Raw genomic sequence first — 24,765 nt, forward strand, 5'->3', positions numbered from 1 at the left:
AGAACACATTTACAAAAGAGCTCATCAACAAGAGAATGTTAACACAGTCCTCAGGATTAGCTAAGTTCCGGGGATGGGGGGCAACAAACTAAGGAATGACCCAATTCATGTGCAATCAGTCCTGAAATGACTCCTGAACGAAGTGAGTTTGGAGTCATATTTTAAAGGAAGTTAGAACCATGCACTGAAGCTAGGAGTGGGGACAGGAAACTAGGAAAAGGAATGATCTAGTCACAAATGTGAATTTTAAAGCAAGACAGATGGATCTGTCTCTGTCCTTAGGAAAATATATTACCTCTGAGATTAATGAGAGGAAGGGAGGTGGAGTGTGAGGGATCAGATGGGGGAAACTGATGGGAAGTTGCTCCAATGAGTCTTCTCCTCTTTCTGGGCTGTTTCCAGAAGCAGGATTGCTGTGAGAGGTCAGGACTAAGAGGAGGGCATGGGAAGCTAGGGCCAGTGTTTGAATACTTGGAGGAGGCAGACAAACTGCAGAAACTTGGGAGCTCTTAAAGAAAAAGAGATCACCACTGGGATGGCTGGGGATAGAGATCAAGATAAATGGAATAAGCAATAAAATGTGGGAGACACATTGAAAGCCCACTCAATCTGAATTTACAAAGGTGATTGGAGTGAAAAAGAAGCCCAAGGAAGAGGCAGAGTGCTGACTGCTCAGGTGGCTGAGGTTCTGCTTCAGCAACACTGTTTCCACATCCCTGTGGCTGAAACAACTAAGGTCTGCTTCTTGCTGACCTGCTTGTCTGTTGCATGTTGGTATCATAGTCACTTGGGGACCTAGGCTGATGGGAGCCCCCTCTTGACTTTTGCTACCACCATCAAGACAGGACAAAGGGTACTCGTAGAATATTTTACACTGTTTCTCGAAACTTCTGCCCAGAAATGACACACATTTCTTCCACTCATAGCTAGAACAGGTCACATGATCATCTATAACTTCAAAGTTCCTGACCATCTCTTTTAATTTCGAAGTAAGATGCTCTTCAAATTCCCAAGCTTAACATTTAAAGATATTCTTCACCTGAGTTTATTTTCATATCTGTGAATAAAGAAGCTATAGTACATGAAGAAGGCCTGCATTGTGTTCTATGATGAGTCATCTTCTACGCCGAATGAACGATCTTGTTACAATAGAATATTCTTGGGGAGGCAGAGGTGTAGAGTGAGAGGCTGACATGGTTGAGCAAGACTTGCCAAAGGGAATTCCTTGAATAGAAGAACCTTTGCTTTGCATTATGCAAGAGCAGGTCCAAAGCCAATGCCACGGCAGCGCTCAGGGAGAGCCTGCTTGCTCCATGGAGCTGCCCTGAGAGTAAATTGTGTACCTCTGGGGGAATGGGGCCATGGAGCATTTGATAATGTGTGTCTCTGTCAGGCTCTCAGGTGTGGCAGTAAGACACTTGGGATAGTGAAGATCTGTCCCTGATCTGCTCCAAAATTAATGAAAAAATGTGTCCTGTGGGGACTGAAATTCAAGATTAAGCAAAGTGGTTTGAAGTGGTAATATGTAATGGTGACTTGAAGGAGATGAGCTGCCTCTGAAGCCACTAACACCTGTATGAAACATTCATCTATCTGTCAAAAATTACTGAGTACTTCCCATGGACCGCGTGCTGTTACGGGCACTTGGAATGCAGTGATGAACAAGATAGATGTGGTGGCTACTGTGAGGTGCCACCAGTTCCCCTTACAGAATGAAGCTGCTGCAAGCGTTGCTGGCAGATGGCCCTCAGCTCTCAGGTCCTCTGGGGGCTGCTGCTCAGAGGCAGAGAGGTCACATCCTCAAGATCACATCCCCTTTGGCAGGCAGCCCTCATCCAGTGACTGACCAGTGAGGGGCAATATCCCAGGGAGAGGAGGACAAGTGCAAGTGTTTTGAGGTGGAAATGGGCTTCAGGAAGGTGTGGAAGAGAGAAATGTGCTGTGGCTGGGTGACATGAACACCGGGAGTATTCATGGAGTTCATGGAGTAGTCACCTTGAGATCAGTGAAATGGTGGGGACAGACCATGGACAGACCAAATCACCTTTGGCCATGGCAGGTGATTTTAAGGGCAATGAGAGATAGGGGCCACTAGTCCCTACAGTAGTTTTCCATGATTTCAAAAAAGGCACCCCTCTCTCAAGTTACAAAAAAAAAAAAGTTGGGACTTTCCTGGTGGTCCTGTGCTTAAGAATCTGCCTTGTAATGTAGGGGACTAAGATCCCACGTGTGCTGGAGCAACTAAGCCTGCTCACCAAAACGAGAGTATGTATGCTGCAACAAAAAATCTGCATGGTAACTAAGACCCAGTGCAGTCAAACAAATAAATACATTTTTTTTTTCCAAGTTGGGGACTAGTTTAGTGCATGAGTTGAAGAGCAGGGATGCAGAAGTTTGTGGCAGCTGAGACACATAACTGGAAGAGGAGTGGGGGGTGAGGGGGTAGGAAGGACATCAGCTCTGGAGTTTAATCAGCAGCATCCAGCCCAGGTTCACCCAAAGAGGGATTCCATAATTCAACCTGCATTTTAAATCACTAACCAGACATATGCATCTTATTAGGAATTAGGCAAAGCTGCTGCTGTGAGGACATACCCCTTGACTCGGCCTGGCTCTCCCCATGTGCTCACTCATCACCTCTCAATGTGGGGGTGCACGAGCAGGCAGTAGTATGCACACGCCTCCCACACACTCCCCTCCGCCCCTGCATGTCCCAAGTTGTTTAACACAGCTGGAGAGGGAAGGGCTTCTTTGATTGGTTAGTTGTATATCTCTAAATAAAACGCTGTGGGGTTTTTTTTGTATCAGATAGGGATTGTGTTCAGCTGCCAGTACAGAGATCCAGCAAAATCTGTTTAAACAAGATAAAGATTTGTTTATCTCTCACATAGGAGAAACCAGGCACAAGGAGCAGAAAGACAGAAAGAATTTGGATTCCAAATGATTACAGAGCCACTGTAGAAACCCCAGACTGTCTATATCTGGCTGGAAAGGAGACAAGGGAAAGGAAGACAGGAATGCCCCCACATGTTTTCTGACCTTTTAAGGAGCTTTTCCATAAGTCCTACCAACAACTTAGGCTCAGATTTCATTGGCCCTAACTTAGCTACATCTCCTCTCCACCTCTGTCCTGATATAGGTATATCACTATTTCTAGTTATTGATAATAATCAAAATTTTGATTTTTATGATTTACTTCAGCTACAAGAAATGAACCATGTCTATTCTTATAAAGAACATCTCTTATCAAGGTTTTATTCTTTCCTAGAGTTTGAAACAGCCTTTATTTTTGATACTATCTGCCATTATTATAAGTTCAGCTTTTTTCTCCACCCCCACCCTGCCCTGGAATCTCCATCATTTCAGGTATGCACTCTTTTTTTCTGCATCACAGAGTCCTTTCTCCCTAGACTTTCTGTTCCTTGGTCTCATCCTTTAAGGTTTTATCTCAAGATCTGCAGCTCTACTGTCTTCCTTGGACTTGCCATTCCACTCTTGTGAGTTGGAGGCATTGTTTCCAGGGTCCCATTTCTTCTTTCTTCATTTGTTCCACATTTTGCTAGAACTTTACTACTAATTAATTCTAGATCAGCACCCAACTAATTAGCACCCAACCAAAGAGGTACCCAACTAGGCACCAGACAGACAGAGATGAATGAAATATATTTCCTGTCCTAAAGTGTTTCACAGCCAAGTGATGGAGACAGACACGCAGAAAGATGAGTAATAATACTTCAGTGCACTTACACACTCTCAAAGCTAAAGTGTGAGGCAGTGTCTGAGCAAGAAAAATGAAATCTATTTGTGGTATCAAGAAAGGCTTCATAGTAAAGGTGACACCGGGCCTTAAAAGAGACTAAGTTTTCATTTATTGGAGAAGTGGAGGAAGGGAATTCCAGGCAGAGGTAACAGCATGGGCAAAGGCATAGAGGCATGAAAGAGAAAGCCAGTTAGAAGAATGGCAAATTCAATGATACTGGAGTATAAAATCCAAAGGGGAGAGTCAGCTAGGCTTAAAGTAGGTTATGGCCAGAGGATACAAGACCTAGTACGCTTTCCAAGTTCCAAACAACCCGTTTATAAACTTACGAGCATGTCTTATTTGCAAGTTGCGGGTGGCCTAAGTAGGTCTATAAATGTAGGCAGCGCATTAAAAAACCCCAACATTTCTGTACAAGAAATAAAGTCTCTTCAATTCTGTTTGTTGGTTTTGCAGTCCTAGCTCAGAACCAGGAGACTGCCATGCTTCCATCAGGCCTACGCATCCCTGACTAACAAACAGGTCACTCCAGGCTTCTCAAGAGATAAGGTGTTTCATTAAAATGTAAAAAAGAATAATTAATCTAGTATGCAACATCTTTGGTATGCCTATGTCACTAGGAAATGTTAGGATTCCAAACAACTTAAAACCTCTTTAGCACTTAAAATCTTGCCTGCCTTAAAATGATAAAATGTTTCTTAGATACATACTCTGCTTTCCCTTCAAGAGACAAAGCAAACCCAAGTCACCCAGGGCAAAGACCCTTGCCTTTTCCACCTTTCCAGATTATTGGGTTTATTCTATATTTGCAACATTTCTAAGGGCTTCAAAGGGGACTAGGGCAGACATAACCTCACCTCATAGACTCCTCTGGCTCCACATCACAAGTCTCCTGGGCACTTTTACAATATTATTGGTCGAAAATCATTTAAAATGCCTTTCCTCTATAAATGCATGGGCATATAGCTTTCCTGTTTCCCTGCAATGCCCACGTTATAGGTAGGAAATAGCCAGTTGGGCAACTGTTTTATGGAGAGACTCAGACCTCCAGAAAAAAATACCTTCACACTCCTTAATGGTGGAATCCAATATAAGGTAGTTCATGGTTACTCTTTTTTCAAATTATTTTTTGCCCTTACAGATCAAGGTGTTTGTCTTAATAGCTCTTTAGGAGGAAAGAATGAGAGAGGAAAATAGTTTAATTGGTTAGGGGAAGTGTGGAAAAGTGTGAGGGGGCAAGTAACACTTAATGTTTTGAAACCTTCTTCTAAACCTAAAACCTCATTCATAATTATAGTTATGAACATTTGAAAGTGTTTGGTTCATTTATTTATTTTTCTGGCTAATACTGAGTGTGCATCTGGTTTGATGTGGACACTTGCTGGATGATGAGAACGAGATGAAGAGGAGGACCAGATCTGCAGGGAACTTGGGGTCCACTGCCCAGCAGGAGAGAACTTCTGCCACTGGTGCTGTCAGTGCTAGGAAGGCTGAGAGGTGCCAGGCTGTGTGCCCTATACTTGGGCTCACGTTTTCAAATTTAATTTCCATCTCTGAAATGACAGCTTCTGTCCACTTTAACAAGTTCCACTATTATAAAACATTTTTTTGTTGTTTAGTAGCTAATCATGTCCAACACTTTTGCGACCCCAGGGACTGTAGCCTATCAGGCTCCTCTGTTCAAGAGATTCCCCAGACAAGAATATTGGAGTGGGTAGCCATTCCCTTCTCCAGGGGATTTTTCCAAACCCAGGGATCGAACATGAGTCTCCTCTATTGGCAGGTGGTTCTTTCTACTGATCCACCTGGGAAGCCCCTACAGAACATTTTAGATTTTTTTTTAAAAAAGGCTTTTTGATCATTGTTCAACTGCAGGTGATTTTCTTTGGGCTTAACCTATCTTACTATAGTTTCCCTTGGCTTAAAAATCCCAGCATTGCCACTGAGGATTCTCTTTGCTTCTGGGAGGGAATGTTGACTGCCCAGTCTCTCATTCCAAAATTATAACCCATCCACTATAATTCTGGAATCATTTCTAGGCATGTGTTTGTGTACATACATATATGTGCATATAGTATGTTGTGTATATGTATAGATGTATATATACTCATATATGTATGTATAGTACATATTATACACATAAAATATGTATACACATATAGCCATGTATACATATATATGTGTGTGAATGTGTGTGTGTATATATATATATTTCTGTTTGTGTCCCTCTTTTCTTCATACGAGAAAGAAATGCAGCATTAACAAAGAAACCAAAATATTAACTGGTTTATGGCTCTAGATTTCACAACTCAATGAATGTGCAGAAGTTTGTAGCGACCAAAAGAAGAGTGTCCCATGATCTCCTCATCTCTAAGCCTGGGAGGGAGTCACCCTCTGGGGACAGAAACTACCAAGCTGACTGGCCTTCAATCTGTCTCTTTTCTTGGAGTGGAACATCCTGGAAAGAAACGGCACAGGCAATGTGCACTGATGCTAGAAGACCTCAGGCCTGGGATTCCTTCAGGGAGCCTGTGGCCCTGCCTGGGTGGAGGCTGCCACACACCAGCCTGCCGCACGCCACACACGTGGACTGTCTTAATTGTGTAAGATAAGCTCCTGGAATTGAAAAGAGGCAGCCTGACTTTGTGGGTTCTTGGGCCAAAACAGGAGGTCTCAAAACCACATGGTGGGGGCAATATTGTTTGTGGACAGAAGAAACCAAAGGACAAGAGGACTCTGTTTCAGCAGAATCATTTATAAGGAAAATATCAGAGGCAAAAGGCACACATGGGAATATTGTTATTGGAAAGAGCATTTTGCTGAAGAATTTTTATAAATGGAAACTGCTTCAAGTTCAAGCCATATTTAAAAACACAACCACATGGGTGGCAGGGAGGAGGGTAACAGCTGTGTTCAAATATTTTTCTGAAGGGATGAACACCCGACCTCATTCAGCTGTCTCTCTCAAGGGACTGAAGTGGCTCTGTGTGGGTCCTGGTATGTTTGGACCTGCCCCCAGCCCCTTCCGAGGCCTCTCTGACCCAGTGAAGATGATGAAATATGGTAGCCAGGTAAAGAGCTATCCATTCGGGTACTGCAGGGAGAAATGGACGCAAACTTTGTGTGAATTAGTGAAAAGTCAAGGGATCCAATTCCCTGTGAAACGCATACCCCGGGGCAGCTTGAGCTTTGTGATATTTGGCTCAGGGATTGCTCAGGGACTTGGTCTCGCCCCCTGTGACCCACAGCACAAAGGACTGGGTTAATTTGGGGGTATTTGGGGGAGTTTGGGAACGGAGGTTGGGGGGATTGGGGGAAACTGGGGGCAATCGCTGTTCCTGAAGGGACCAGAGTGTTTGCTGTGGTGTGCAGCCCAGAATCTGGTGTAGGCCCTCCTCTGTGGGAATTTTGGAAATTTCTATGGTTTGACACAACCGTCTTTGGCCTGATAGAACTTTGCTTTTCTAGAAAACCACATTTCTGTGTTAAACGAGGTGTATGCTCCACTGCTGGATGCCAGGTCCACCAGGGCAGGCATTTTTCCACCCTCCCCAGTGGGGTCTGCCTCACGCCCTGAGCTGCTGGCACAGGGGGCAGGCACTCCAAACATTTGTTGAACAAGTGAAAGGGTAAATGTCTCCCCTGAAAACTTCCAGGGAACATTTCTGAAGTAGACAAAAGACCCTTAGTACACATGTTGCCCCGAATTAGTCATTTCAGTTCTCAGAAAACAAAAAACTATCTGACTTTCTCTTTGCCATCTCATATCATACTGTTTTTGTTGTTCAGTCACTCAGTCATGTCCAACTCTTTGTGACCCCATGGACTGCAGCACGCCAGGCTTCCCTGTCCATCACCAACTCCTGGAGTTTGCTCAAACTCATGTCCATTGATTCAGTGATGCCAACCATCTCATCCTCTGTCGTCCCCTTATCCTCCTACCCTCAATCTTTCCCAGCATCAGGGTCTTTTCCGATGAGTTGGCTCTTCGCATCAGGTGGCCAAGGTATTGGAGCTTCAGCATCAGTCCTTCCAATGAATATTCAGGGTTGATTTCCTTTAAGATTGACTGGTTTGATCTCCCTGCTGTCCAAGGAACTCTCAAGAGCCTTCTCCAACACCACAGTTTGAAACAATTAATTCAATAAAATCTGTTCTTCCTACTGATGATAGCTAACACTGAGCACACAATATGGAATCAGGCAGTATTTAAAGGGGGTTGTATTTATTACCCCCTTTTTGCTTTCACAACTGTGTAGGAACAGCTATGCACATTTCACAGATGAGGAAATGGAGGCACAGAGGATTTAATATCTTACTTTAGAAACTCTTCTAGTGAGTGGTGGAATTAGGAGCCCAGCCCAGGCAGTCTGCTTGTGGATCTTGTCCCCCTGCCCACCACCCTGCCCTGTGTCTAGGGGTCAGAGAGTTGATGCTGTGGTTTTGCTTGCCCAGCACCCCCCTCCTTCCTTCTGGATACCCTGGCTGACTCCATCAATATGGTTTATGTTCTCCTATGATCTTGTCCCCAACCTTAGTTCATTGAACTATGAATGTGCCCCTGATTCATCGATTTATGACTTCTTCCCCCCAAAGTTTTTGACCTTGAAATTAGTAAGGAGTCAGGTCTATTTCTCTCAAATAACTATAAAATCCAGGAGCTATTGGCAACCCCATCTACCACTGCAAGGAGAAAGCTCCCTGCAACCAGAGGGAGGAAGGAAGCCAGGCCCTCAGAGAAATGGGACAGAGAGGCCAGCAATCCTGGAACACTAAGGCTCTGGTTCTTTATGTTCCCAAGGGCCGCCACCTTCTTATGTAGGATCCTTCCTCTCTGTGACATTTCTCCTTCTGGCCGAAGCTACTTTGAATGAGGTTTCTGTCAATTACAACTTAGGTACTTCTAACTAGGAAAGGCAGAAGCTCAACTCTGAGCCCTAAACCAAAGACTTCAGAGCACTTTTGCCTTTTCATAAACAAAGAAGGCCTTTGTCTAGAGAGGGATGTAAGCCTTCCCCATGTGGCCTCTCCCACAAGACAGGGACTGTTCAAGAGCGCTTCACACCTGCATTGCTACTCCAGATGTTTTCAAAGATGCTGCAGCGACCGTGGTCTCTTACAAGGGGACTCTGCCACTCCTTCCATCAACAGGCAAAGTCTGTTTCCCTTTCCCTTAAATTTGGGCATGGCCCTTGACTTACTTCGACTAACAGGCTACACCAGAGGTGGGTTATGTGACCTCCTAGGCTAGGCCTTGAAAGGCCTTGCAGCTTTTGCTCTTGCCATTTTGGAGCACTGCCCTGAGGCTGCCAAGTAAGGAAGCCAGCCCAGCCTCCTGGGGAGTGAAAAGCCAGGTAGAGGAGAGCTGAAGCACCTGGCTATGAGCCTGTGGCATCTGCCAGACTTACAAGTGAGCCCCTTTTTAACTTTCTGACCCAGCTGACCCTCCAGCTACGTGCAGCCACGTGAGTGAGTCTAAATGAGGCAGCAGAGAGAGAAACCTACCTTCAGAATCTAAAGAAATAATACATCATTGTTCTAAGCCACTAAGTTTTGGGGTGGTTTCTTTCCCAGCAATAGATAAGTGATACAGTCCATTTCCATGTTTAGATTTTTCAAGTTTTGTATTGAATATTCCTAATGAAAACACAGCTGGCAGCTAACAGGGAGCCTCTGAATAGAGACAAGAAGATGTGACAGGAGAAAAAAGTTATCTCTTCCAAGGCAGATAGGGGATAATTTCCCTGTATTTCCTGGCCTGCAATATCCTTTGGGACAGAGAGGGGTCAGAAAGTGTTCTTGCCACTTAGCAGGCTGTATGGAGTCTGAGTGTTTAAATGTCAGACACTTAAACACGTGTGTAATGAGAAACCATACTTGATGGCTCCTGAGTTAGTTGTACAACATCACCATGGGTGGAGAAAGCCCTGGGTGTCATCTGAGTGCTGGTCCGGTGAAGCAGGAAAGGAATGTTCTGGGTGAGCTCTGAACGTTTGCCTGCGGAGTCCCAGGATCGCTTGGCTTTATGGTCCTTCTTCCAGGCCCTGTAGTACTCTCGCTTCAGGCACAACTGGTCCAGGTCTAACTATTGGGAGCAAATCAAACCTGTGATATGTTAAGCTTACAAACTTAAGAGTTCGTGATTCAGCCAGGATGGCTTTGTGACTTTCTCCTCACTGCATTAGTTATTCAGCAAAGATCTTTTCTAACCTTTCGCTGTTTCTCCTCCTGGTTACTGAGAGAAAACCATGGGTGTGTAGAGCTGCAGAGTTTTGAGGGTACAATGGAGCAAAGCTCCTTGTTTTTCATGAAGTTTGGGAGTCTTGGTGATTTGAAACAGACTTGGCAGAGTGTGGAATTGGGTGTTGGTTCCCAGTGGGCTTCTGTGTGTTCAGGGCACACAAAACCACTTTGCTGTTATTGTTCAGTCACCGTGTCTGACTCTTTGCAACACCATGGGCTGCAGCATGCAGGCCTCCCTGTCCCTCACCCCCAGAGTTTGCCCAAGTTCATGTCCATCGCATCAGTGATGCCATCCAACTATCTCATCCTCTGTTGTCCTCTTCTCCTTCTGCCTTAAATCTTTCCCTGCTTCAGGGTCTTTCCCAATGAGTCGGCTGTTTGCATCAGGCAGCCAAAGTATTGGAACCATCTTAACTGTGACCAAATTCTCAAGTTCTCGTAAACTAGTATCCAGCTAGCTCTGTTGGTTTTACTGAGATCCCACTAAAAAGGACTTAAGCCTCCATGAGAGACAGGTGTCTGAAGGTCTCAGAACCCTCCAGGAAACAGGATTGCAGAGAAACCGCCCAGTGGAAGGTTTCCCAGTGTGAGGAAGGCATTTGGTACACTGTAGGCAGAATGTCACGTACAGTGTGAGGAAGGAATGGGAGTCCAGGCAGGAATGTCCCCCTCTAGTCCCTGGTGTACCAACAAGAGGACACCGTAGAGCCCACAGACCAAGTCTAGCCCAGGCCTCTACTTGTGTATAAAATTCCACTGGCTCTCAGCTATGCCAGTTTATTGTAACAGTACTTACAGAGGAAAAGTGTACATAATTCCATCAAGAACTTCATTCTAGAGGTGGAGGCATCCCCACCCTTTCTGCAGGAATGCAGAAAATGGACAAGGGTAAAAAAAAACACAATCAATGATGAATCTGAATAGGTGTTATCTAAATAAGGAAGTCTTGGAGCAAAAGATCTTAGTCCCAAGTAACACATAGCATCTAGGGCTGAGAACTTTACTAAAGTAGCCCTCAGCACCCACGCTGAATCAGTGTCTTGGGATGGAGTCCATACAAAAAGCAGGGGCACTGTGGATTCCTCAAATTGGCATCGTTTAAGTTAACTTGTTCATGCTAATAACATGCAACAGCTTGAACTTCAGTTGTTGCAAGTTTCTCATGCCAAGAGAGGGAGGAAATGAAAGAAAAAATATAAGAAACCTGTGAAAAGTTACTAGAGAGGACATGACCCAGTCTTTGGCAATACTGGTTGGATCCAGAGCCTTGTAAAACCCAAAGCACCAGGATTATCTTTACCTTTGTGCACTACAGATGCACCAGAGAGTGGTACAGGAAGATTTAGAGAGAGGAGGGGAATGGCAGAGAACGAAGGAGACCCAAGAACTTTATACTCTTCAAATGACTGCTTCAGAACATCTGGACCTTGACAGTCCCCAGGAATCCATCAATCAATCCCCCCGGTCACAGGTCACAGGGGCGGCCCAGGAGCAAATGGACACATGGCCAGTGCAGTCAATGCCAGGCTGTGCCCCAGAAGAGGGCGAGAACTGCATGTGCCCCTGGGCCTGATGGCCCTGCCCCGCACACACAGCTCCGTCTGATGCCCTCAGAGTCACAGCAGCTCTGGTCCTTCTTCAGTAGTAGAAATGTAGCATCACAGCTTCAGCCTTCTTCCTTTTCTTTCTTCACATTCTCCAGCCTCCAAGAAAGCAAAATGTGAGTCACAGGGAAAGGCCTGGAGACTGCAAAGCACTCGTTTCTGTGGGCATCAGCATTCTCATCTGTGAAAGGGGAGAGATGTGGATGAGAACAATGGATTTCCAACATTTTTGTTTTAAACAAACAGGTGTCATTTTTTCAAATAAAAAGTTAATCAAAACCAGGTGGCAACATTTCAGCTGAAGAAAGGGGAGGGAGAGGGAGAGGGCTGCGAGGGCTGTCATGACAAAGGACCACCAACAGAAATGTGCTGTCTCCCCGCTCTAGGGGCAGACGTCTTAAATCGGTCTTCCGAGAGCACGAGTATGAGGGACGGATGTGTGCAGGCCTCTCTCTTTACCTTGGAGATGGCCATCTTCTCTCCTCACACTGTCTTCCTCCAAGGATGTCTCCATGTCCACATGCCCCCTTTTTGGAAGGATCCCAGTTATGTTGGATTACGTTCACACTAAGACCTCACCTTAACTTAGTTACCTCTGTAAAGACCCTATCTTCAAATAAGTTCACATTCTCTGGGTGCTGGGACTTACATGAATTTGGCAGGCGGTCGGGGTGGGAGTGGGACACAATTCAACCCATAACAAAGTCTTTCCTGCTCTGACCCCATGTCTTCTCACGTAGGTTCCTAGGACAGAACCACAGAGCTCAGACAGTCTGCAAAAGCTGATAGGAGAGTCAGACCCTTCTTTCCGCTCTGACAGCCTATCCGTCGGTGAATGGCTCTGCTTTTGAGAATATGTGTGTCTTCACCTAGTACCCAGATCTTGGTTTCTAAATAACAGTCCCCATGGAGTGAAACCAGGTTTCCTTGAAGAAATGGTAGATTCTAGAATGGCACGGAAAAAGTATGAGATGTATCTGAAACAGATTTTGGTGCTAGAATGTAATGATGGGAACACAATGAGAGAACGTAGGGTAGGGGTAGGGAGCAGAGAGAGACAGAAGAAAAAAGGAGAAAAAAGGACACTAAAGTCTGTCTGAAGGGGCCCCAGTGGCTAAATCTAGGGTAACATGGATGTTAAAATAAACAGTGATTGTAACAGGTTATAACCTTTTGAATAAAAGCAATCTACGAGTCTGTATGATAGAAATAAGTGACTAAATAAAGAAACAAATGTGGAGAGGGAATGTGGTTTCTTATGGTCATATGCCAATGAATAAACTTGTAATTAGACAGATTTTGAAAATCACCTTTGGAACCATCACAGTAATAATTTCAGGCAAGAATCATCATGAGATGCTAAAACTGTGGGGGATGTATGATGACAAATGAGATGTTTATATCGGGTCTGATAGAATCTCCCCACAAGTTATCCATTAATTTCAGATGGGTAAATAAAAATTCTATGGTAAAGAAACATAGAGAACATCACCTTAACTGATTAACAAAAGGAGCAATGGGACAAACTTCCTGTATGAGGCACCAAGAAGGACAAAACATTTTTGTGCTATTTCTGCTGTATTAGTTTCCTGTAGATGCTATAAAGAAAATTACTATGAGCTTGGTAGCTTAACAAAATAGAAATTTATTCTCTCACAGTTCTGGAAGCCAGAAGTCTGAAGGCAGTGTCAATGGGCAAAATCAAAGTGTCAGTGGTTGCTCCTTCTAGAGGCTCTATAGGAAAATCCATTCTTTGCCTCTCCCAGTTTCTGCTGGTTGCCAACCTTCCTTGGCTTGGAGTCCATCACTCCAGTCTCTGCTTCTGTGGTCACATCACCTCCTTCTCTTCTGTCAGTGTGAAAACTCCCTCTGACTTCCTCTTACAAGAATTCACATGACTGCGCTAAGGGACCACCCAGATAATTCAGGACAAGTGCTTCATCTCAACATCCTTAACTTGATTACATCTGCAAGGGTCCCTTTTCCATATAAGATAATGCTTCCAGGTTCCAGGGATGAAGACCTGCTATCTTTGGAGGACCATTTGTTAATGTTACTCAACATCTTTTAAAAATGCAAAATCAAATTGTTTTCTGAGGACACATCAGACAGACCCAAACTGAGGGGATTTGACAGGACAACTAGCCTGTGCTCTTCAAAAAATTTGATGTTATGAAAGAAAAAAAAAGTGGGGATCAGTTTGAGACTAAAGGAGACCAAAGAGACAAAAGGAGACTAAAGAGACATGACAGACATTTCCATGTATAATCCTGGAGGGATCATGAGTGGGTGGCGGGGATGTCATAAGGACAATATCAAAAAAATTGGAAAAATTTAATGCTACAATAAATAATGGTAATGCACTAATGCTAAAACTACTAACTTCTAAGCTATATAAGAGAATGTTCTAGTTCTGAGGTAATGAATGGCATAGTATTTGAGGGTACAGAAGCATCACTTAAGTTTAAAAGGATATCTCAACTAGTTCTAAAAAAATGCTGGCAGTAGATATAAACATAGCTATAGAGAGATAAAGTAAATTTGGCAAAATGATTCTGGTGAAGGTTATATGGGAGTTCTTTATACTATTCCTGCAAATCTTCTCTAAGATTTCTGTAAGTTTGAGTTACAAAAGAACATAGAGTATGTGCTTTAATTATCAAAGTGGGTACAACTTCATGTCATTGGAAAGTTCAGATGTAGTGACTTTGTTAAGTTGGGGAGCAGGAGTATATCTTCACTAATAGTGAGGCTGACTTATTAATAATTGTTCTAGTGGTAATATGCTGGTGTGGAAGGGCCAGGCTATTGATAATGAAACATTAGAGGTGAAGAAGGCAGCCTGCAGGTGGAGTCTTTTTTTTTAAGCTTTTTTTTTTTCTTTTTGGAACACTTTATTATGAGATATAATCCATATATATATATATATATATATATATATATATAATTCATGAATTTAAAGTGTACAATTCAATGCCTTTTAGCATATTTACTGTTGTGCAACTATCATCACAGTCAATTTTGGAACACTGTCATCTCCCCCAGAAAAAAATCCTTCCATCTATCTTATCTATCACCCGATCTCCTCAACCTTCACTCAGCAGAGGCAACCACTAATCTGCTTTCTGACTCTATTGATTTACTTAATTGGTGCATTTCATATGGAATTATATAATATGTAGTCTTTTGTGACTGGATTCTTTTGCTTAGCATGTTTTCAAGATTCATCCATGTTGTAGTGTTTATCAGTATTTCATTCCTATTGTACAAATGAGCCATGATGAACTTAGCTTGTTTATTTCTTCACAGCAGGCTGAGACCTCTTACCTCAAAAGTCTACAGGTGCCACACTCAAAATTTTACACATCTAATTGTTTTGAGAGTACCCCAAACAAGCAGACTTTTAGCCATATAGGATCTGCCTGTTTTGCATATCCTGAGGAAACTACACACAGCTTTTGCTGGCCATTGACAAGATAGAGCCTTGCGGTTTTAAGATTCCATGGTGCTACTGCTCTTCAGATGGTCAACACTGAAATCAGACTGATTTTATTCTTTGCAGCCAAAAATGGAGAAACTCTATACAGTCAGCAAAAACAAGACTGGGAGCTGACTATGGCTCAGATCATCAACTCCTTATTGCCAAACTCAGACTTAAATTGAAGAAAGTAGGGAAAACCACTAGACCATTCAGGTATGACCTAAATCGAATCCCTTATGCCTATACAGTGGAAGTGAGAAATAGATTTAAGGGACTAGATCTGATAGACAGAGTGCCGGATGAACTATGGACGGAGGTTTGTGACATTGTACAGGAGACAGGGATCAAGACCATCCCCATGGAAAAGAAATGCAAAAAGGCAAAATGGTTGTCTCAGGAGGCCTTACAAATAGCTGTGAAAAGAAGAGAAGTGAAAAGCAAAGGAGAAAAGGAAAGATATTCCCATTTGAATGTTCCAAAGAATAGCAAGGAGAGAAAAGAAAGCCTTCCTCAGTGATCAATGCAAAGAAATAGAGGAAAACAACAGAATGGGAAAGACTAGAGATCTCTTCAAGAAAATTAGAGATACCAAGGGAACATTTCATGCAAAGATGGGTTTGATAAAGGACAGAAATGATATGGACCTAACAGAAGCAGAAGATATTAAGAAGAGGTGGCAAGAATACATAGAAGAACTGTACAAAAAAGATCTTCATGACCCGGATAATCACAATGGTGTGATCACTCACCTAGAGCCAGACATCCTGGAATGTGAAGTCAAGTGGGCCTTAGAAAGCATCACTATGAACAAAACTAGTGGAGGTGATGGAATTCCAGTTGAGCTATTTCAAATTCTGAAAGATGATGCTGTGAAAGTGCTGCACTCAATATGCCAACAAATTTGGAAAACTCAGCAGTGGCCACAGGACTGGAAAAGGTCAGTTTTCATTCCAAAGAAAGGCAATCCCAAAGAATGCTCAAACTATCGCACAATTGTACTTATCTCACACGCTAGTAAAGTCATGCTCAAAATTCTCCAAGTCAGGCTTCAGCAATACATGAACTGTCAACTTCTAGATGTTCAAGCTGGTTTTAGAAAAGGCAGAGGAACCAGTGATCAAATTTCCAACATCCGCTGGATCATCAAAAAAGCAAGAGAGTTAGAGAAAAACATCTATTTCTGCCTTATTGACTACACCAAAGCCTTTGACAGAATAAACTGTGGAAAATTCTGAAAGAGATGGGAATACCAGGCCACCTGATTTCCCTCTTGAGGCAGATATACAGGTCAGGAAGCAACAGTTAGGATTGGACATGGAACAGACTGGTTCCAAATAGGAATAGGAGTACGTCAAGACTGTATATTGTCACCCTGCTTATTTAACTTATATGCAGAGTACATCATGAGACACGCTGGGCTGGAAGAAGCACAAGCTGGAATCAAGATTGCTGGGAGAAATATCAATAATCTCAGATATGCAGATGATACCACCCTTATGGCAGAAAGTGAAGAGGAACTAAAAAAACCTCTTGATGAAAGTGAAAGAGGAGAGTGAAAAAGTTGGCTTAAAGCTCAACATTCAGAAAACTAAGATCATGGCATCCAGTCCCATCACTTCATGGCAAATAATGGGGAAACAGTGGAAACAGTGTCAGACTTTATTTTTTGGGGCTCCAAAATCACTGCAGATAGTGATTGCAGCCATGAAATTAAAAGACGCTTACTCCTTGGAAGGAAAGTTATGACCAACCTAGATAGCATATTAAAAAGCAGAGACATTACTTTGCCAACAAAGGTCCGTCTAGTCAAGGCTATGGTTTTTCCAGTGGTCATGTATGGATGTGAGAGTCAATCCTAAAGGAAGTCAATACTGAAGGGGACGACAGAGGATGAGATGGTTGGATGGCATCACTGACTCAGTGGACATGGGTTTGGGTGGACTCCGGGAGCTGGTGATGGACAGGGAGGCCTGGCGTGCTGCAGTTCATGGGGTCGCAAACAGTCGGACATGACTGAGCGACTGAACTGAACTGATTGCTCTTCAGAGCTCTCCAACTCAAAAATTCATTGCTGTGCTTCTAATCAAGGTCACCTAGACACATATGCTCTTATTCTGGCCACGCTTCTCTGGGATTTTCTTGCCCTCTTCCTCTTTGGGGGTGTCTTAAGCCTGTGCACCATCTCATCTTGTAACGAACTTCCCCTCGTATAGAACCCTGTCCAAATGCTGCCCAAGAAAGCTTGTGTGTTACTCCCTCTTTTGGTCATCTTTTTCCTCCATTCCCCCCAAATCACACATAACCTCTATAATTTCTTTTTATTGTCGAATAGCATTCAATTGTATGGATAGACCACATTTTCTTTACTCATTAATCCCTTGATGGACATTTTGGTTGTTTCCAACTATGGGCTATTATTTTTCCTGCTATGAATATTTATGTCCAAGTTTTTATTTGAACATTTAGTTTTATTTCTCTTGCTACCTAAGTGTAGCACTGCTGGATCATAGGGTAACTGTATGCTTAAACCTTTGATAAACTGCCAGACTGCTTTCCAAAGTGGCTGTAATATTTTCTATTCCTGCCAGCAGTGGACAAGGGTTCCAATTATTCCACCTCCTTGCCAACACGTTATTATCTGACTTTTTTATTATAGTCATCCTAGTGGGTATAAAGTGGTAACTTGTTTTGATTTGCATTTTCCTGATCAGTAATGATGTTGAGCATCTTTTCATGTGCTATTGGCCATTTGTATATTTTCCTTGGAGAAATGTCTATTCAGATTATTTGATCATTTTAAAATTAAGTTATTTTATTATTAAGCTGTAAGAACTACTCATATATTCTGGATCCAAGTTCCTTATCAGATATGTGATTTTTAAATATTTTCTTATATTCCATGGATTATCTTTTTATTTCTTGGTGATCATCACAAAAGTGTAGAATTTCATTCATGTCTAATTTATATAGAATCATATATATATATACACACATATATACTTTTTTCTTTTGTTGCTTAAGCTCTTGATGCTATATCTAAGAATCTATTGCCAAATCCAGAATCACAAAGATTTAGCCCTCTGTTGTCTTCTAAGAGTTTTACAGGTTTAGTTTACATTTAGATCTTTGATCCATTTTGAGTTAATTTTTCTGTAGTGTAGGTTCATTTATATGTGGTGATTATTTCCCTATGTCTAGAATATCCTTTTCATGCTTCACTAGACTGCTTCACACCTTGGCCTCAACTTTGGTATTTTCAAATCAGAACCAAAAAAGTGAAACAGAGTCAACACCCAAAGACCAGTGTCAGTGGGAGACAGGGAATGCAGACGAACCCACCCTCCCCGATTTCCCGTAGACTATGAGTTTTGTCATTGCCGTTCACCAGTCTCTTACTGTTTCAAGTTATAAAGCTTTTGTTCAGCACCATTTGTTGAAAAGACAATTCTTTCCCCATTGAATTGTCTTGGCATCCTTGTCCAAAATCAGTTGAACATAGATTTATTGATTTGTTTTTGAACTTTCATTTCTATTCCTTTGATCTGCAAATTTATACTTATGTCAGGACCACAGTGTTTTGATGCTTGGAGTGAAGACTTTTATGTGACTGATTCCCTTAACTAACGAACTGAGGTGAGTTGAGGCATCACCCTAGGCCCTGTGTCCTATATATAAGAGTATAGTGCCTTTTAAAGGAGCTGCTGCCTTAGGTCCTCAGCCTTGTGCTGTATCCCTGTCCATGTCTTTTGTTTCTCCTCCTTTCTCGCTTTTGTTGGACATTCTATACTCAGAGCATTTCCCTTAGGGGGGTGGCAGTGGCTCATGATGACTTGAAACAGTAAGAGACCTGGTGAAGGGCAGTGATTAAACTCAGTCTACAGGAGATGGGGGCATTCCTCTGCACTCCCTGCCTCCCACTGACACTGGCCTTTGACTCTGCTTCACTTTTGGGGTTTTAATTTGAAAATACAAAAGTTGAAGCCAAGGTGTGAAACGGTCTAGTGAAGCAAGGAAAAAAGTTCCAGAAGTAGGGAAATAGTCCCTGGGAGGAAAAAGACAAGGGCTCAATTCCTCAATACTTGGGCCTTTAGCCGCATAGGTTCTCTAGACTTCCATCCCTTTGAAGTGAGGTAAAAAAAACAGATGCTGAGAAGGAATCCATTTGCAATGAGTAGTACCATGGCTTTAAAAACCTTCATCAACCTGAAGCATTTCCTAAAAGGGATATTTTACAGACTCGCTAGGGAACATAACAGAATCTGGACCTGGAAAAGCAACTGAAAAGAGGCAAAGATCATTGCCTTCAGGACAGAAACACTGGGGAAAGGAGACATCCCCAAAGAGTGTTTTCACATGGAAGAGGGACGTGAGGAGCACTCAGGTCATACATCTCCAGAATGAGGTCACTTCAGGTGTTTTGCTGGGAACCAAGAAGACCTTATATCATCTGGGAATATCTTTAATGAAAGCATCACCGGCGATGATTTTAGACAGAGGAAGTGTTGCTTAATATTTCTCATCTGGAGCCCAGCTGGAACAGGATGGGGTGGAGGAAGGAGTCCAGGGACATCTAGAAGGACCTCTTTCCTAGATGAGAAAATTTTGCAAATAGGAAGCGAAACATAAAGAAGGCAAGGACCATGCCAGCTTTAAGTTGTCCTATCAGAATTCCAGAGTCCATATCAGCACTATAACCACCAGTCCCTGATTCTAGAGGCCATGGGGAGGAAAAACGTGAAAGGCAAAGAGACAAGGCTTAGTTTAGACTGGAACATCATGTCTAGAGTGGCTCACTTTGGCTTTCCCTATTGGGACACTGAGGCCAAACCTTTCTTCCCTTGCCTAAAATGATACGTGTTTTTAATACCAGGTAGCCAAGGGCTGGGATGAAGACTCTAAGTGTCCCCTTAGCACAGGGTGTGGAGGACACAGTGTGACAAGAGTCCCTAGAGCTGTGCCCTGAGGGGACCCTGGGAATTTGGTCTGTCCCCAAGGTGTTGTAAGCAGGACATTTTTTATACCTTAATAATTTTCTTTCACGTTAATTATATGCTGATTTAAACAGTGCAAGAAATAAAAAAAAAGTGATGATAACCTGGAATTCCACCTGATAGCTATTGAGGATATTTTCACATCTACTCTCTATGACTTAAAAATACATACTCACTTACAACACACACACACAGACACATAAAATTTCTTTAAAAACTGAGTTTCACTGTAGGTTTTTTTCCACTCAATTGTATATAAGGAATATCTTCTCATCTCTACATGATGAATATTTTCGCATGTCAACTGACATCTTCCACAACACCATTTTTTAATTGAAGTTAAAAATTAATTAATGGGTTGATTGATTAATTGATTTATAATGTGATAGTTTCTGGTATAGAACAAAGTGATTCAATTATATAACATACATATATAAACATATATATATATACTTTTACATATTCTTTTCCAATATAGTTTATTATAGAATATAGAATATTGTTCCCTCTTATATAATGTAAGACTCTGTTGTTTATCCATTTTATATATAATAGCTTATATATTCTAATCTCAAACTCCCAATTATCTGCCCCCTGACCTTTACCCTCTAGCAAGCCCAAGCTTGTATTGTATGTCTGTAAGTCTGGTTCTGTTTTATAAATAAGTTTATTTGCATCATGTGCATCATTTTTAGTGCTTATTTAGCATTCCAACCCATGGATGGTTCACAACCTTCTAGTGGGTAGTATATTACACTAATAATTATAATCAGAGCAACACATTTTTGACCCTCCTAAGCAAAGCCAGAATAAGGATATCTGTTAGACATTCATCTTCTATCTCCCAACTTTTCTTAAAGAAATAAGGGTTCATAAAAAGGAAGACCAGGGAAAACAGTGATCCCATACTGAGTAAATACTGAATCCTGTTTAAGAATTCTTTATATCTGATGGTTCCCTTAAGCTTCAGTGAAATTCATGGCTTCCCTGGAATAGATAATATTGGTGGCTCAGAGGGTAAAGCATCTGCCTGCAATGCAGGAGACCCAGGTTCAATCCCTGGGTTGGGAAGATATCCTGGAGAAGGAAATGGCAACTCATTCCAGTAGTGTTGCCTGGAGAATCCCATGGACGGAGGAGCCTGGTAGGCTACAGTCCACGACTGTAGAGTCTGACACGACTAAGCGACTTCAATTTCAAATGAGAGAATACATTTAAAGTTATCTGTGAGATATCAGATTGCTATTTAAATATAATGATAGCACAAAAATAATAGCATTTTTATTATAAATTAAGTTCTAGACTTTGGGTCTATAGCAAGAACCTATAGAAGATTTAGAATTACACAAAGCAATAGTGTGTTTCACCTTAGCCATATATGCTCCAAAAAGATTGGGACAAAATAAATGTTTAGTAAATTAAACCATACATTCATGCTGAAACTTGAAAATGGTTCTGAAAATGGTTCTATTTTCCTTTCTGATTGGTGTGCAATTTTCTCTGCTGTTAAAATTTTAGTTTCAAGTTCCTCCAAGAGGCTAAGGTTAGGCAAACACTTATACCTTCCAGGGGAACCTCCTAAAGGACTGGTCCAAGTGTAGGACATCCTGTTTGCTGCCTTCTGCCTCCTGCCATCCACCTTCACCCTCCTGACCCACCCCTGACCTAGGAGTCCGGCATGCATGGACTGCATTCTACAGCTTCAAGTGCTCAGGCTTCTCGGTGGGCTTGGCCAATGGAGGCCCTAAGAGGAGATCCGAAGGAGGGGGAAGATGGAGGCCAGGGTATCCATTGCTCTGGCTTCCTCCCTACAAAGTCACCTTTTGAGAAGGCATCTTCCTCACAACTCTTTCCTTCTTCATCCTGTAACTTTTTTCCCTTCCTTATCTCACTGGGTTTAATGGTGCTAACAGCTCCTCTGCCCTAGCTTACACCTTGTAAGTAGCCCCTTTGTAATCTAAAGAAACCCTGTTCTAAGTATTGTAATTTGAGTGTACCTTCTCTTTCCTATTGGGGCCCTGCCTGATAAAGTCTGGAGGGCTCAGGAATCCTTTGATAATAGATTGCACTGGTGGCTAGAAGCCAGTGGAAGCTTTGCTATTTTTTTCAAGGGCTCTGTGAATTAAAGACATGGACACAAAATAGGGAGGACCATCAAGGATCTAGGTGCTAGACAAAAATGGCAAAGCTATCAGTGGGAGAAGATGATAGTGGTTAGGTGTATAAGCTGTGGTGCCATGCTGCCCACATTCAAATTCAGCACAGTGCTCACTTGAAGGTGGCCTCCATTTACCCTGGTTCCTGCATTTTGCCTCTGTGCCAACCCTCCCTTTGAGTGTGGTAACGTTGAACTGCTTCTAACCAACAGAATATGATAAAGGTGATAAGGTACCATTTCTGTGATTATGTTGCTTTAGTTTGTAACCTCTTTCCTAGTAGACCCTCTCCCAGTAGCTTTGATGGTGCAAGCTAATGTGCTGAGTATCATCATAAAAAGAGGCCCATGAGGCAAGGAAATGAGGTGGTCTTTGGCCAACAGTCTACAGGGAACTGAAGATTTGACTACAACAGTGCTCAAGAATCTGCCACATCCAACAACTCTGTGAATGTGGAAGGAAATCCTTCCCCAGTCGAGTCTCCAGATGAAATCCCAGCCCTGGTGACAACTTGATTGCAGCCTCATAAGAGACCTCGAGCCAGATGATTCAGCTAAGTTGTGCCTGGGTTCCTGACCTATAGAAGCTGTGAGATAATAAACGAGGATTGTTTTAAGTCACTAACTTTGTGGTAATTTGTTAGCCAACAAAAGATAATGGTAAACTTTCTACCTGTGTAACTGCAGAGAAGTTACTAAACCAATTTATGTCTTAGTTTCCTCATCTTTAAAACTGGAATTAAGATAATAATTACACATTTCTGCTTTTTAGGGCTGGAGTAAGGATAAAATGGGTGAACTGTAACATGCCTAATACAGCATCTGTCATAGAGGTGGCTGATTACATCAAGTCAAGTCAAGTGTTAGTTGCTGAGTTGTGTCCAACACTTTGCGACTCCATGGGCTGTAGCCTGCCAGGCTCCTCTTTGTCCATGGGATTCTCCAGGCAAGAATACTGGAGTGGGTTGTCAGGCTGGTTACATAATGTTGGCTAATATTTTTAGATCAGACTATGTAATCCCTTCAGGGATATGCTGCCTTCCTTGATAACAAGATTCCATTGATCCTGAACCCCAATTTTCCTCCCTCATTTGTCTCTTCAGTAAGTTTGCTGTTTAATAACAGATTTTCACAGAGCAGAAAGATCTGCAAGCTTGCAGAGCCCTAGAGCATGAAAGCATTGCCCTGGACTTTTTCCAAGACTCAGCCAACCTCTCTATCATCCATTCTATGGACTCAACCCCACTGTGATCTCTGAATTCCGAAAATCAGCTGGAGACACAGCTTGGCTAACTTGCAGAGCTCAGGATCATAGCATAAATCTGGATGTTTGTTTGGTGACATTTATTATAATTCACCTCTCTAGGGGCCAAAAGAGCATCGAAGACCCGTGGCATTCGGAAGCTGGAGAGGAGGGTCTCCAGCTCTGCATCCCCCAAAACAAAGTGCTCCTACAGTGCCAATTCAGTGTTCTGCCCAGATCTTGGGTCCTTCTCTCTTCCTCAGGTCTGAGAGATTCTGGATTTTGAGGATCTTTTCTTATTGATCCTCTTTCTCCATACCTTCTCCCCATACACTTTAAACTTTCATTCAGATCCATCTTCTTATCAGCATGAGGCATAGGCCTCTGAGCTCCGTCCTTTCTCCTGGTACCCACATGCTCCTTTTTCTTCATTAACATTTTATCTTTCCAACCAGTCAGCCCTCTCTTTTACCTCCTGTTCCTACCTACATGGATTTGGTAGACACGGGTTTTCCCCATTGTCCCAAAAGCCACCTCTCCCCAAATAAGCACATGTATACCTATGTAAATATGCAAAATATACTTGCTTCAAGTATAAGCTGCCCCACAAGCTGTGGTAGAGAAAACAGATCAAAAGAGGAAGAAATGACTCCCCAAATTAGGGGATCACTTCAGCTAGTGATCATTACCCCAGGAATTAAATCCAGGTGTCCTGACCCAGAGTAGACACTATCAGACAACAGAGCTGGCCTTGTCGCTGGGTCCAGTCAACTGTGAGATAGTTATGGTTACTTTTTGACCCCATGAGATGGGGCAGAGATGGACATGGGAAGCACTCAGGAAATGTGCGTTTACTCGTCATTTCTTTCAGAGGGCAGGGAAGCTGAGAGGTTGGAGCTCATCTGGAAAAAAGCCCACATTTTCCAGTGGAGCCTTTCCAGGGGGTGCATTTCATACATTTCACAATCGCTGTTTACCTTTAAGCACGCTGTCAGCTCTCAGGGCCTCTGCTGTTCCAGGGCCAGGCAAGAGGATTCTTTTCACTGCCAACTGTGCTTTTCTAATATGCGAGTAAGCAGCTCCCTTGCATCTTTTAAATCTCCCTCTGCTGTTTGGATGTTTCGAGAGAACAGCATCGAAACATGTATATTATCTAGGGTGAAACAGATCACCAGCCCAGGTTGGGTACATGAGACAAGTGCTCGGGCCTGGTGCACTGGGAAGACCCAGAGGAATCGGGTGGAGAGGGAGGTGGGAGGGGGGATCGGGATGGGGAATACATGTAAAT

Source organism: Odocoileus virginianus, chromosome 31 (assembly GCF_023699985.2).
Source record: "Odocoileus virginianus isolate 20LAN1187 ecotype Illinois chromosome 31, Ovbor_1.2, whole genome shotgun sequence".
Lineage (NCBI taxonomy): Eukaryota > Metazoa > Chordata > Mammalia > Artiodactyla > Cervidae > Odocoileus > Odocoileus virginianus.